Genomic DNA, 15,002 nt, shown 5'->3' with positions numbered 1-15,002 from the left:
GTTTGCTGTATTAAATATTATTATAATCATAAATTCGCAACAGAGAAAATCAAACACAATATAATTCAAGATCATAGCCTAATCTGCTTTAAAATAAAATAGTGTTATGAATATCTTATGATTTTTAACTAACGTTTTTTAATACGTCAAACTTTATTTCTTTGACACCCTTTTTTTTGTGGTAAAGCTGCTTCACATAAGCTCTAATCCAGGAAGCTCGGTGAAAGTTTGGGCCTGAAGTCCGAATCTTTGTAATTGTTCATGGGTCTGTTTTCTAGAGATTGAATCCAATGGGCCTTAGAGAAGCTGTTGTCTGCTGGTGTTAGTTGACTGGTCTAACGGTTGGGACATTAGTTTTTTTGATATTCAAGTATATTAACAAAAAATATTAGTTTTTTTTTTTTTTTTTTCTAGAGATTGAATCCAATAAGCACAAAACCAAACCTTATTAATTAATTGTTTAAGCTAAAAAGAAGATGTCAACTTGTATTTGGTTTTGTGCTTATTGTATTTGACATTTTGTGCTTTTTATATTTTAAAAGTCATTTTTTATTAATTTATTTTTTGGTTGAAAAAATGGAAGGAAAAAAAGGTTGAGAGGTATGTGGCAACGTTCAAATCCTTGACCTCCTTTGTGGAGGTTGCAATGCTAACTAGTTGTCAGGGCCGGGCCGACGGGGTGCGGGGTGGGCGATGACACAAGGCCCAAACCCTCCAAGGGCTCAAATCTTATTAATTTTATATAAAATTTACGCTATATAAGATAGAACATATATGCACTGAATTGAGATATAACACAAATGAACCCTTGTATTAGTGGTTACTGCATTTCTTAAACAACAAAGAACACGGGTTCTAATCCCAGCGACTCCGAATTCTTTATTCTAACTTATTTTTTTTGGATTTTTTTGTGACATTTAATGCTTAATTTTTGTTAACTGCATACCAAACCTTTTAGTCACTCAAACAACCAACGAAACAAAACATATGAGAGGAAATCTAGACTTTTTCTATTCACTATGTATCTATTAATCTAATTGCCATTTTTTATGTAAATTCGGGTTGATAAACATTTTTTAATCTAATTACCGACCGAATGCTACTTTCGAGTTTAGGGTTCCATCTTGTTTGGTTTCAGGTTAATCGGGTAACACACTAATCATCAAAACAACTATTAACATATAAATGGAATTGGATGAGGGAACCGTCGGTCGATAAAAAATTTAAAGAACTTCTGTCAAATTTATGGTATCTTTATAGAATCAAACAAATCTAAACACTTATAAGAATTTACCTAATCAAAAACAAATTATAAGTCTTAATAACAACACACAACTCACATATAGAACATTAATATAATGATCTACTCTCATAAAACTATCAATCTAACAGGAAAACAGAACATTATATGTTCAAACCCTAGACACGGACACGATATGAGAAAGAGACTGCAAACAAAATAAGAGAAACCCTAAAAATAGGTACATGACGTTTTTGATTTGTTATCTTGCTTTAATAGCACCAATACACCACAAGACATCATCTTGTCCCAAGTCCATCAGCCACCATTTGCTTTCTTCTCAGCCTATTACAATTAGCCCAGCTTCTTTTGAACCATCAACAAACTTACGCCCCTAACACTGCTTCAAATGTTTGACTTTCTCGAGCCCATAACATGAAAAGAATACAAAACATAAAGTGTATAAGTATTGATAAAAATAATGAAAGTTATAAAAGTGAAATAAAGACTTTATAACATTTTAACAATACAAATATAAAACTTAAAGTGTATATAGTTTATACTTTTAACAACTTCAAAATTGTATTGCCCCTACTCAATCAAGTGGAGATAAACAATCGGGAGGATAAATGGGCATGGATGAGTGAAGACTCGGGTTGGCAATGGATCATGTGTCTACTATCCACAATATCCAACAATCTCATCAGTTAAAATGGGTCCCATGAAGATCAATTTCTATGCTTGGCGTGCATCAATGAATAAGATTTCTACACTAGAGGCTCTAGCGATAAGAGGGGTTGGCATTCCCTCCAAATTGTGTATGTTTTTCATGTTATAGCCCAAAACAGTGGATCATTTACTAGTGGGTTTTTGCAAAGGTAGTTCGGGCTATAATCCATTCTTGGGCAAATTTGCCTCTCCCTCCTGCAACTCGACCTCGGAATTGTTGAGCTCTCTTTTGAATTATCCAGTTTCGCCTCTTCAAAAGAAGATACTACACACATTGTTCCTAGTCACACGTTGGCACTTTGGAGAGCACACAATTGTAAGGTTTTAATAACCAACAACCGTCTTTAGAAAGTATAAGCAAAGAGATAACGACGAACTGTCTTTTATTGGTAAAAAAAACAAAGAAATATATGTAGACTGGTCAAAATGATGTAATTTTAATTTTGCTCTACTTTAAACTTGTTTTGTTTGTATTTATCTTTCTAGTTGCTTGCTAGTTCGTTTATAATATACTCTTCACCGTCGTTCAAAAAAAGACATCACAACCCAAAACCTAATTATTTTCGGATTTTGTTGGAAATTGCGACCCTTAGTTTGTTAAATACATATGATTATCTTTCTTGCACTACAAGAAAGTGTTTACACGATTATCACAATTCTCTACTTAAAATTGATTATATGTATTAAACGCATCTCCGATTCTGCTATCCATGTTCATAAACACAGGAAGAAACTTATTGTCACACTAAATTCTAAAAACTATATATTATTTAAAACTTAAGTCGACGTTCACAATAATTTAAAACACATATGGAAAATGAAGCCGGTGATTGCGCAAAACCAGATTCCGTGGGGCTAACGCCTAACATGATGAGGATACCCCATATCTATTCAATTCTATTCCTGCCACCTACTTGCTACAAAATAACTGCCTATGATGTCACATATGTATACAAACTAGTTGGATGCCCCGTCCGCGTTGCGGGGCGTTAAACCAAATATTTCTTAGTTTCATAACATGTACGCATGTATTTTAGTTAGTTGTGCATATTACTCATAACACGATCTCAAAAAAATTACATCGAGTCAATCAATTAAACCAAAACACTGTCATAGTTTTGCTAAAAAAAAGATAGCAAGCATGAGCTGGGGGCAAAATAGTAAATTGTCAGAAACAATGAGCGAGTGTTGGACACCTGGTTGACAAAAAAGTTAGATTGAGTCAACCAAGTAAATAAAAACTACTATAGTTTTGCAAAAAAAAAAAAAAAAAAAAAAACCACGATGGCAAGACTACAGATTTTAACTGGGGGCAAATCAGAAGTTTTTAAAAGAAGGCAAAACCAAAATTTTGTTTTGAACCGGGGCAAAATCATAGTTTTGAACGAATGGCAAAATCGTAATTTTTTAGCTGGGGACAAAAGCATAATTTTATTTTGAATTGAGGTCAAAAGCGTAATTTTAAACTCAGGGCGAAATCATAATTTTTGAAAAGGGGGCAAAATCATATTTTTCAACTGAGAGCCAAATCGTAATTTTGAGCTAGGGGAAAAACTAAAACGACGAAAATATTACAAATTTTAGCTGGGGCAAAATTATGATTTTTTAAATGAGAGCAAACTCATAATTTTAAACCGAGGGCAAATTCGTAATTTTAAGTTGGGGGTAAAAGCATAAGTTTAATTTAAACCGGGGCAAAATCATATTAAAAATGAAAAAAAAAAAAAAAAAAAAAAAGAAAGATGGGCAGCCGCCCATTTTCACCAATGTAGTGGGTGAACTATTGCCCTCATGTAACTTGTTTATGTAAGTATTTTGAACGAATGGTAAAATCGTAATTTTTTAGCCGGGGACAAAAGCATAATTTTATTTTGAATTAAGGGCAAAAGCGTAATTTTAAACTCAGGGCGAAATCATAATTTTTGAAAAGGGGGCAAAATCATATTTTTCAACTGAGAGCCAAATCGTAATTTTGAGCTAGGGAAAAAACTAAAACGACGGAAATACTACAAATTTTAGCTGGGGCAAAATTATGATTTTTTTAAGCGAGAGCAAACTCATAATTTTAAACCGAGGGCAAATTCGTAATTTTAAGTTGGGGGTAAAAGCATAAGTTTAATTTGAACCGGGGCAAAATAATATTAAAAATGAAAAAAAAAGAAAGAAAGATGGGCAGCCGCCCATTTTCACCAATGTGGTGGGTGAACTATTGCCCTCATGTAATTTGTATATGTAAGTAAACTAGGTGTTGCCCCGTCCGCGTTGCGGGGCGATAACAGAATAATTCTCAATCAATTAAAAAAAAACTACCATCGTTTGCTAGAAAGAAAAAGTAAAAAAGAGTGTTAAACAGCTCATTGACACGATTTTTAGCTGTTGGCAAAGACATATTTTTAGTTTTACTTGGGGGAAAATCAAAATTTTTTCCCGAGGGTAAAATCCTAATTTTTAGCTAGGGGAAAACCATATTTTTATTTTGCATTGGGGGCAAAAAACGTAAGTTTGAATTGAGGGTGATATCGTAATTTTGAACCAAGGGGAAAATCGTAAATTTTAGCTGGGGGCAAAAGGATAATTTTATTTTGAACTGGGGGCAAAGACGTAATTTTAAACTGGTGTAAAATCGTAATTTTGAGCCGGGGAAAAAAATTTATTTTTAACTGGGGCGAAAACGTAATTTTGGCTGAGGGTGAAAACGTATTTTTTTTTACCGAAGGCGAAATCGTATTTTCGGTTTAGGTAGGTGTAAAGTTATATTTTTATTTTGAACGGGAGGAAAATGATAATTTTCAACCGAGGGTAAAATAGTAATTTTGAGGTAGGGGAAAACCATAATTTTATTTTTAGCTGGGGGCAAAAAAATAAATTTAAACTGAGGGTGAAATCGTAATTTTGCACCGAGGGAAAAATCGTAATTTTGAGTAGGGTGAAAAACATAATTTTATTTTGAATTGGAGGCGAAGACGTAATTTTAATCTGGTGGCAAAACCGTAATTTTAAAGCGGGTATAAAATAAAAAGCTGAGGGTAAAATCGTAATTTTTGAACCGATGGCAAAATCGTAATTTTGAGCTGCTGGCAAAAAGGGTTATTGTATTTTTTAGTTGGGAGAAAAGCGTAATTTTAAACTGGGGACAAAACTGTAATTTTAACGTGGATATAAAATAATAAAATGGTTGGTCCAATAGAAGAAGAGCATCCGCCCATTTCGACCAATGGTAGGGAAGCACTATTCCCTGCCACGTCAAATGTATATGTTGAAAATTACTATTGCTATTGCTATTTTTATATACAACTAGTTGATGCCCCGCCCGCGTTGCGGGGCGATAGCCAAATAATTCTTAATCAATTAGAAAAACAGTACTATATTTTATTTTGAACTGGGGGTAAAATCATAATTTTTAACCGAGAGTAAAATCGTAATTTTGAGCGAGGGAAAACCATATTTTTATTTTTAACTGCGGGCGAAAACGTAATGTTGAAAGGAGGGTAAAATCGTAATTTTGAACCAAGGGCAAAATTGTAATTTTGAGCTGGGGCAAAAGCCTATTTTTATTTTTAACTGGAGGCGAAAACATAAATTTAAACCGGAGGTGAAAAACGTAATTTTAAAGTGGGTGTAAAATAATAAACATGTGTAAAATCGTAATTTTTAGTTAGGGGAAAACATATTTTTATTTTGAAGTGGGGCAAAAACGTAATTGTGGCTGAGGGTGAAGTCGTATTTTTTTACCGAGGGCACAATCGTAATTTTAAGCTGGGGGCAAAAGGGTAAATATATTTTTAACTTGTGACAAGAACGTAATTTTAAATCGGGGGCAAAAACATAATTTTAAGTAGGTATAAAATAATAAACTGGTTGGTATTATGGGGGAGTGCCAGATAGCTGCCTGACACTATTCCCCAAACTTATATTACTAATTTTAAAAAAAAAATTGAATTAATTGCCAGCACTTTAGCCAATCAAATAAGACCACTATTCTCCTTACGGGAAATGTATATGTTGTATAATGTATAATGTATAATATAATGTATAATATAATAATATAATATAATATAATTTTATAGTGTTATAAAAGGTATGGAAAATTTGTATAAATTATATTTTCAAGACTTTGTCAACTAAAACACAATCAAGATTTGTTTTTTCTGATACAGTGATACCATAATAGGACACTATTAGACAGGGGCGGAACCACCAAATAAGTAGCCGTAGTATGGGATACGGCTCAATCATGTATTCGCAATATTTTTTTTAATTTCGTTTTTATATAAAGGATACCCCTAAAAATACGCCTAACTATAAAAATAGGATAGTATAAAGTGTAAATCAAATTATTTTTACAAGCACAAAGATAATTGTTAATAGCCTATTAAGCTAGACCATTAGTCCAAGACACAAAATAATAATAAAACAGTCCCATTTATATGCTGATTATGGGGGCGGCAGTGGAACGATAACAACATAGAAAAACCAAAGGTCGAAGTTCGAACAAAGAAAGAACAAGAGCCAGGCAGCCAGCGATCTCACATCTTGCAGCTCTGAACTCACACGGTCGCACCTCACCTGCGTTTTGATTCGTCCCTGAAGCCCTGAACTCGTTGCATTTTCTTGATGCTATTGCTAGTGAAATCGTTGAAAATCAGTAAGTTTATGTTTTTTTGTTATTGTTTGTACGTGCACCTACGTTTCACTTATTGTTTGTAAGTTTTTTGTTAATGAAAATCAATAGGTTTATGTTTATGTGAAGTTCTTTAAATGTTTGTGCGGTTGAAAAATAATTTTTTTTCATAGAGTAAAAGTCGACGAAGTGATGGAACGATTTCAAACTATGAAAAAAGAGAGGACATATCTATTTGGTATTTGTTTTACTTTATTTATTTATTGTCGTTTTTTTAATATGTATGATTGCACGGTTTTTTTTTTGGATACCCCTGATTTAATGAGCTAGTTCCGTCACTGCTGTTAGACACACTTTAAAAGAAATCCAAATAAATTATGAGGAAATCATATGATAAAAAAAAGTAAATAGAAAATTACATAGGATTTTGGTCATTTCTTGTTATTTGGGATGTGTAAAAAACCGAATTAATCGAACTATAACCGAATTAAATGACAAAACTGAATCGAAAAAACCGAAATAAATCAAAAGCCGGTGGGTCGGTTAATGGTTTTTTAAAAACCAAAAGTAGTGGGCCGGTTATGATTATCAGTGTTTCCATAACCACCATAACCGAATCGAACCGATATGTAATAAATTTTTATAGGATTTAGGACTTTTTTTATGATATTGAACGTTCAATTGTAATTATCTTTTTAATATGCTTTGTAAGACCATGTGTAGTGGAAGGGGAAAATAATGCCCCCAAGTGTGGGCATTTTACGCCACGTGGCGGTCCAGTCAGCAAAGGGGCATTATTGGGCGTTTTAGAAAAATGGGTGTAGTGGGGATGGGGCATTATTGGGCATTATTGGGGCATTAAATAAAAAAAAGAAAAAAAAAAGAAAAAATCTTATTGGATAGGACAAGGGGGATGAAATCTGATTGGACAAAGGCAAAGGGTGTTAGGCGTGGTTTATAAAACGCTAAAGGGGCATTTTTTGATTTTTTGCTTAAAAAAACGCCCCATGTAATGGTACATGGGCGTTTTCAAGCGTTTTTTTTGAATTTTTTTTAAAAAAAACGCCCCATTACACAGGGTCTAATAAAGATCAAATATGTGATACTGACATTCATGAGTGAACTAATTATTGTCAGATGTTTATTGAAAACGATTGGAAATATGATTAGGAGGCTTTGGCAATTATCTACCACACAAACATTATTATATTATATGCATGATATAGAAAAATGGTCGGTATCCTCACATTTATACACCAGTGACTTATGTCTGCCATTAAGATTTAAGATAGCCAGACTTGACTCAATTATTATAATTTATATAAAACATTGTTCTATATAATATTTGTTATTATTTTATATAATTTACCCACATTTCCCACTAGTTTGACTAGTACCTGTCTGTCAGCTGAATTAGTTATATAAAAATCTAATACATGGTTATTACGTGACATTAGCTGGGTTTACCGTCTTGATCAACCTGTCAGTGATAAATGGGTTTATATATGTGTGTGTCCAACTTATCAAACTGATAATGCTAATTAAAACCATATTTATTCATGAGTAAATTACTTTTTTTTACTCAATGTGTTTTATTTCACTTGACTTCAAAATAAAAAAGTTTAACGCTTTGAGTTTTTAACCACTTATTTTATAACATTTTGAGTCTAACTTTTAACACTTGTACTTTTGATCTTAGACTCAAGTGGTTAGAATCACTAAAACACAGAGACTCAAAAAGTTATAAAATGAACGATTAGAGACTCAGGGCGTTAAACTTTTTGATTTTGAACTACAATAGTTAAAACCATTAAAACACAAGTACTCAAAAACTAATTTACTCTTTATTCATATTGAAACCAACTTTATATATGTGTGTGTTATTTAAAAAAATCACATGTTATTTGTCCCAGACGTGATTTGAACCAATTGGTTGAAGATCATTTTAAATACTATATATGAGTTTGTTGCAAGGCATGTTTGGACTCCTTTCAGGAGCATGTAATACATTATAAAGAGCTCCTAACGTTTATACCAACACGATTTGATTTGATTTGGTTAGACACGTTTATTCTGACATATTCCGGCATCTTGGGTTTTGTTAAGAAAGAAGCACGTTAATTTTTTTGACCGACTCATTGGATGGAAGATCAACACCCAGACTAGCTTAGCTGACATTTTAGTCTTTGGATGAATGTGAGGAAAACACACATGTGTGGATCTAATAGAGGTTTCTCTCTTGTGAGATTGGGATCCGCGTTTTCAAGGTGAGTCAGACTGCTTTGAAAGTCGCTTCTTGCAAAGTGACCAAACATGAGAAATCATGCCCCGACAATCAACATGTGTCGTACCATTTGCATTTTGATACTTTTGGTATCTTTGCGCCCGTGGTTGTGGTGCTACTTAGTTGAGTTCAACGGGTCATGCTCTGTTATGTTTGACACTTTGATACATTCAAATCAAATAATCATAAGTTCTTTGGGATAATTTATTAGTGTGTTTAGTTATGAGTAACTGTAAATATATAAATAAGTTTTTTTAAAGAAACATCCTAAAAAGACTAGTATACTAACAAAAAAGATTTATATTTATAAATAGAGTTACGTTCATTAGTGAACAACTCCCTTGATAGTAAACTGTGTGTACTAATCCTAGCCCTTGATTATCAATAAACAAGTGTAAATCAATGGTCAGGATTTGATCAAGATTTGATGATGAAAACACACTAGTGTATTTTATGATTTTATGATGTAAATCAATGGCCAAGATTTGTTCACTCAGTTCACAAATACACTAGTGTTCACTCTAGAACCACACCCTTTATAAATATAGATAAAAGATCAAATACAAATACAGTTATCGTACAAAACGAACGAATGACGTGGAAAAGTAAAAATGGGGCAGTGACATTTTCGGAATTATTCTATTAGTAAGGTAATTAATTATCAAAAGTATAGTAATTATGGAGTGGTAATCGGATCTGGCCCGAAGTACAATTTTTTTTTTTGAACGGCAAATTTGGATCACTGACGGACCACTGGAGTATCATCGTGCCACCAGCGGAATCACCCGATCATATCCATCTCCACTAGGCATAATGCCTATACACCAATTCAGGAGGAAATCCAATAAATATGGGAAAACCCCCCTTGTGGGAATCGAACTCAAGACCTATTGGTCTCAAAGCCTTATCCCACCCCCAAGATGCCACTAGGCTATAAAGCCATGGGCCCGAAGTATAATTCTAACAACCATTTTTGCTTATTATGCAACCAAGCCGACCGTTGGCATATAAAGAAAGTTGTTTTGGGTGACATCTTATGTTGGCCACTTTTACGTACTCTTCTAGAATCCAAAAGACTCAAAACAGCTCAACGATCAACTACTTGATTAGTCATATCATATAAGAAGCACGCTTTTTATATTTTTTAATTAATTAACATTACTCGTTATTTGTTTGAACGGACAGCAAATGTAATAAAATATATAAAAACACACTGGAGTCAGAAAACAACCAAGAGTAAGACCATACACATATACGCCAACTGCCAAACCACACTCCGAAGCCAACCCAAAACAGGACAACTTAGACTTAGACAATCAACATGAATCATTCTTGTTCTAATCCAACAAATAGATGTGTTTAAGTGTTTTGATAGCTTCGGCTATCTTAGACAGACAAATTTCATTGTGAAACACCTTTGGGTTCAGTTAGCTTGTTATTGGCTATTGAATAATGTCTAGTAATAATTAATTTCTCATGTTATCTAAAGTACACAATATTTTATTATTATAAATTATATTTTTTGTTACATGTGTGAATGTTTGACATAATTGGCTTTGGAAATATGATCATATAGATTTTTGTTACCTAATGCATGGACAATTATAATATTCCCGAGTGTAATGGCAGGGTATACTGACAAGCCAATTTTTAAATACAGTATAGTAAAAAGACACATTTGTTGCTAGTATTCCATTCTATATATAAGACGTTTTACACTATTTTGTCGTGGATTAGTTAAATACTTTACTTGAATAATATGTTACAAAATTTTGAAATAGGTGGAAAATCTAACTTATAATAAAAGACTTCAAATAATGTCACATGGCATTCTCTCCTTCAACCTTATAAATTTTATTTATAATTATTTAATAAATTTCTTTTAATATTAATATTAATATTAATATTAATATTAATAACTAATATATAGATATCATTTATTTTTAGACCCTTTGTTTTTTTATTTTGAATCCAAAGTTTTTCATCTTTTACAATTTAATCCCAACTCATTTTTATTTTCAATTTTGATCCACCATACTTATCAGCTTTCCCAAGTTTTTCGTTTCGTTCTAAATTTTGTGAGTTAATGCACCGCAACGTGTGTGTGGGGTTCAACATTTTTTCCGTATATTTTTCCCGTTTGACTGCCCGTCGTAGCACATCTATTTTTCTCCGTTTAACAACATTGGCCAACGCCCGGGTCCTGGATTGAATTAGTTATTTTTCTGTGTTTTACGTTTTGGTTTAATTTCTCTGCAAGAACGTTCGTGATTTAAAGATTTTATGTCTGCTTTTCGCTCGGCGTTATTTTTTTCGTTCTTATTTAATTTTTTTTACGAGCTTTTTAGGTGTTGGTGGTTGCTGATAGTGGTATAGCATTGGTACTACTTGACACAGTTTTACAACCACCACTGCAACGCAGGGGCTTAATACTAGTTAAGGAATATAGAAACCACATAGAACAAAAAGAGCACCAAACGCTAATAAAACATTAAGTGCAAACTCATAATTGTAGATAGCACGCAAGTTTGTATCACATATTACGTTGTTTCGTCGTAAAAAGGAGGTTTTCGGAATATACATGAATGTAAACGATGATTCCATTTATGTGAGCCAAGGCTGTGTGTTCAGTTCACTTCAGTTTTTTACCCATATCTGTCCTATATTTGTAGGATTTGGTTTAGAAAACGTAAAACCAAACTAGTTTGGTTACTTTGGTTTTTTATTAGTTACATGTATAAAGTGGTTCAGTTATTGTTCCGTTAACCGACCATCAAACCTTCTTTTTTAGATCTGTCTTAAGCGAGTCAAGTTTATCATATATCTAAAAATATAAAATATTTCAAAATTCAATGCATATCTAGGCTTTAACACAGAGAGAAATCTCATATTCATTCACTCGATGAGCTAAATTTTAATAAAACAAATACATTAATTTTGTGAATGCATGTAACCGATAACCAAACAAATATAGGCGATTATTAATAATGTTAACATCAATAAGTTGTATTTTTTCTTTGATTAATTTGGTTTGTTTGCTTTATAGTTTGCTATATCGATTTTTTATCACCCTAACACAATAAAATAGATACACTAGGCTTGTTATAGCTAAAGGTATTTTTTCTTATAAAACAACTATTATATATATATATATATACACATAGAGAGAGAGAGAAAGGTTAACATACTTCACGACTTATCATACTTCACGTAGGAGACAATGGTAACCGTTGGATCAGGGGTATAATCACGCATGGAACATATAATCACGCATGGGACCATATAATCACGTATGGGACCACATAATCACGCATGGGATCCAAAATCACGCACGTTATTTTGGTCAAAAAAATAATTACGCATGTTATATATTTCGTGAAGTACGTTAATGTACGTTAAAGCGTGAAGTACATTATACTTTCTATATATATATATATTGTTGACGAAGAACGATGGATATTAACTTTATTTTTATAATAGTATATAGTTTTTTATTATTTTTTATTTAATATATTATAATAATTTTATTATTATATTTACTGTTATAACATATTTTTTATTTTTTTTCTGTTTCTAAAACGATATATTTCCTTTACCATTTTTTAATAATTCTTTTTTCTTTTTTAGAACATATATTAATTTATCAATTAATTTGATACTTCTTTAATATTTTATGTTTATAACTTTTTTTCTAAAAACTTAAATACGTAGTTGTGCTTTATTTTTTCTCTCGACATTCCGTTATAAATTTTGTTAAAAACGAAATTGTACTCAAAATAAAGTATTTATTTGATATCATAAAAAGGTTCGATGATAAACTAAATCGTTCTAATGGTCTGACTTTCTAAAAACATGATTTATTTTCAAATCACGTTTGTTTTACATTATTATTTGATCGGTTTCGTCGCAACACGCGACGTAAAAAAAACTCTCAGAGTGTGAGGTTGCTCAGCGTCTTCTTGATGAGAAGACGGCTGAGTGCCGTGCGTCTGAGCTACTTGCTGAGGAAGCTTCAGCTGATAGTAGGTGGTTGCTATCCCGTGGCGTTCCATTGGTAATGTTCCTTGCTTGCTCTGTTGTTGTCTTCCTTTTTAATTTTACTTTTGTGTATTCATTTCTGCTATCTTGCTCGACTTTGTTTTTCATGCAGCTTGCTGATCGTATCTTGCATTCTCCTGAGCTTGCCCGCTATATGTTTGAGTTGGGTGGGGCAGGCTATAATAGTGGGCGCAAGTATGGGTATGCTGAAGGTAGGTGTGCTGCTGTAAACAATGAGAAGGATTACCACTTTGAGTTGTTTAAAGAGGATTGTGAGGGTGCTTATGCTGCTAAGCGCCAAGAATTTTCGATGCTTGATTTTGCTGTTGTTCGAGCCGCTGGGAAGTTGGCTCATAAAGCGGATGGAGTAGCTTTACTGAAGAAAGCTTTGGGAGATGATGGCGATGGTGGTGCAGGAGGTGCTGGTTCTAGCCATTCTTGATTAGAAGTTTCCGGCCTGTGTGCCGTGTATAGCCCTGAATGGGCTTGTAATGGTTGTTTTTGAGACAATTTGAAATTTCTTACCTGTGGTGTTATGTATTTGACAGATATGTTGTTACTTTGATTATGGTTATGCAAATTTTGAAATCGTCATAATATGTGCATGTTTAATTACTTTGATTAGGTGTCACGAATGAATGATGGCGCTGATAGGTGATGTTGTGTTATTACAACGTTTTTATTCTGTCGTTTAGGTATGCGCGCTTGTATGTGACATACGAAGTGATCGAGTTGCAGGTTATTGTGTGAGCTCAGCTGGGATTACAGCCTTGGGAGCATTACAATGTTTTGTTACCTTGCTATCGATATTTTCGTGTTCATGTGGGCACGAAGTTATGTTTTTTGGCGTTTTGTAGGCTTTGGTTGTGTGTCTGACCCGGCTGTTCACTTGGTTGTGACGAGCCTTGGAGGTCTACAACGTTTCCTTTGGTCGAGCCATTGATGTTTTCGTGTACGCCCGAAGTAATAAATGCAGTTGTGACAAAAAATTTGCATGAAATGAAGGTAGCCAAACACTTCTTGTATTAAGTAAATGTGTCGGCGATTCGCCCTATACGATTACATGTTTGTATTATATGTAGCATTTTCGTAACTGTTGGGCATTCCAGGTTCGTGGAACCTCTTTGTCGTTCATGGTGCGTAGCTTGTATGCCCCCTTGCCGAGGACCTCATCGATGATGTACGGGCCTTCCCATTTGGGAGCCAGTTTCCCTGGTTTTTCTGCGTTGGACGCTTCGTTGTCCCTTAAGACATAATCGCCTGGGTTGAAGATGCAGATCCGGACTCGGGAGTTGTAATACTTTTCAAGCTTTGATTTGTATTTGGCTTCATTGATTGCTGCCATCTCCCTCCGTTCTTCTAGGAGGTCCAGGTCGATCCTCCTTTCTTCTTCGTTATTGATCAGATTCATGGAGAGCATTCTCGGAGATGGAAGCCCGATTTCTGCTGGGATCACAGCCTCGGACCCATAGACTAAGCTGAAAGGTGTTTCTCCATTGCTTGTTTTGGGCATTGTTCTATGGGCCCATAATATGCTTGGTAGCTCATCGACCCACCCTCGTCTTTTTTCACCGAGTCTTGCTTTGATGCCATCGACGATGCTCTTGTTGACTGCTTCAACTTGACCATTCCCTTGCGGATGTGCGACCGACGAGAAGGTATGTTCAATGTTTAGTTCTTTGAACCATCGTTCGAGATCATCTACTGCAAAGTTTGTACCATTGTCTGTGATGATTCGGAGTGGCAGGCCGAACCGGCATATGATTTGTTCCCAGATGAATCGTTTAACGACTGCCGATGTGGTTGACGCAAGTGCTTTTGCTTCCACCCACTTGGTGAAGTAATCGACCGCGACGATGATGAACTTGACTGCCCCCGGAGCTTCTGGGAAAGGGCCCACCATGTCTATGCCCCATTGCTGAAAGGGCCATGCGGTTGTTACTGGTACCAATTCGTTTTTTGGACGCATGGTTTTTGGTGCATGCCGTTGGCAGCCGCTGCACTTCCTTAATTCCTTCACGGCGTCGAGGTGCATTCCGGGCCAGTAGTAACCGGCGTTCATTACTTTTGCCACTACCATGCGCGGCCCG

The sequence above is a fragment of the Helianthus annuus genome, chromosome 4 (assembly GCF_002127325.2).
Source record: "Helianthus annuus cultivar XRQ/B chromosome 4, HanXRQr2.0-SUNRISE, whole genome shotgun sequence".
Classification (NCBI taxonomy): Eukaryota; Viridiplantae; Streptophyta; class Magnoliopsida; order Asterales; family Asteraceae; genus Helianthus; species Helianthus annuus.
Note: the sequence above shows the minus strand (reverse complement) of the source record.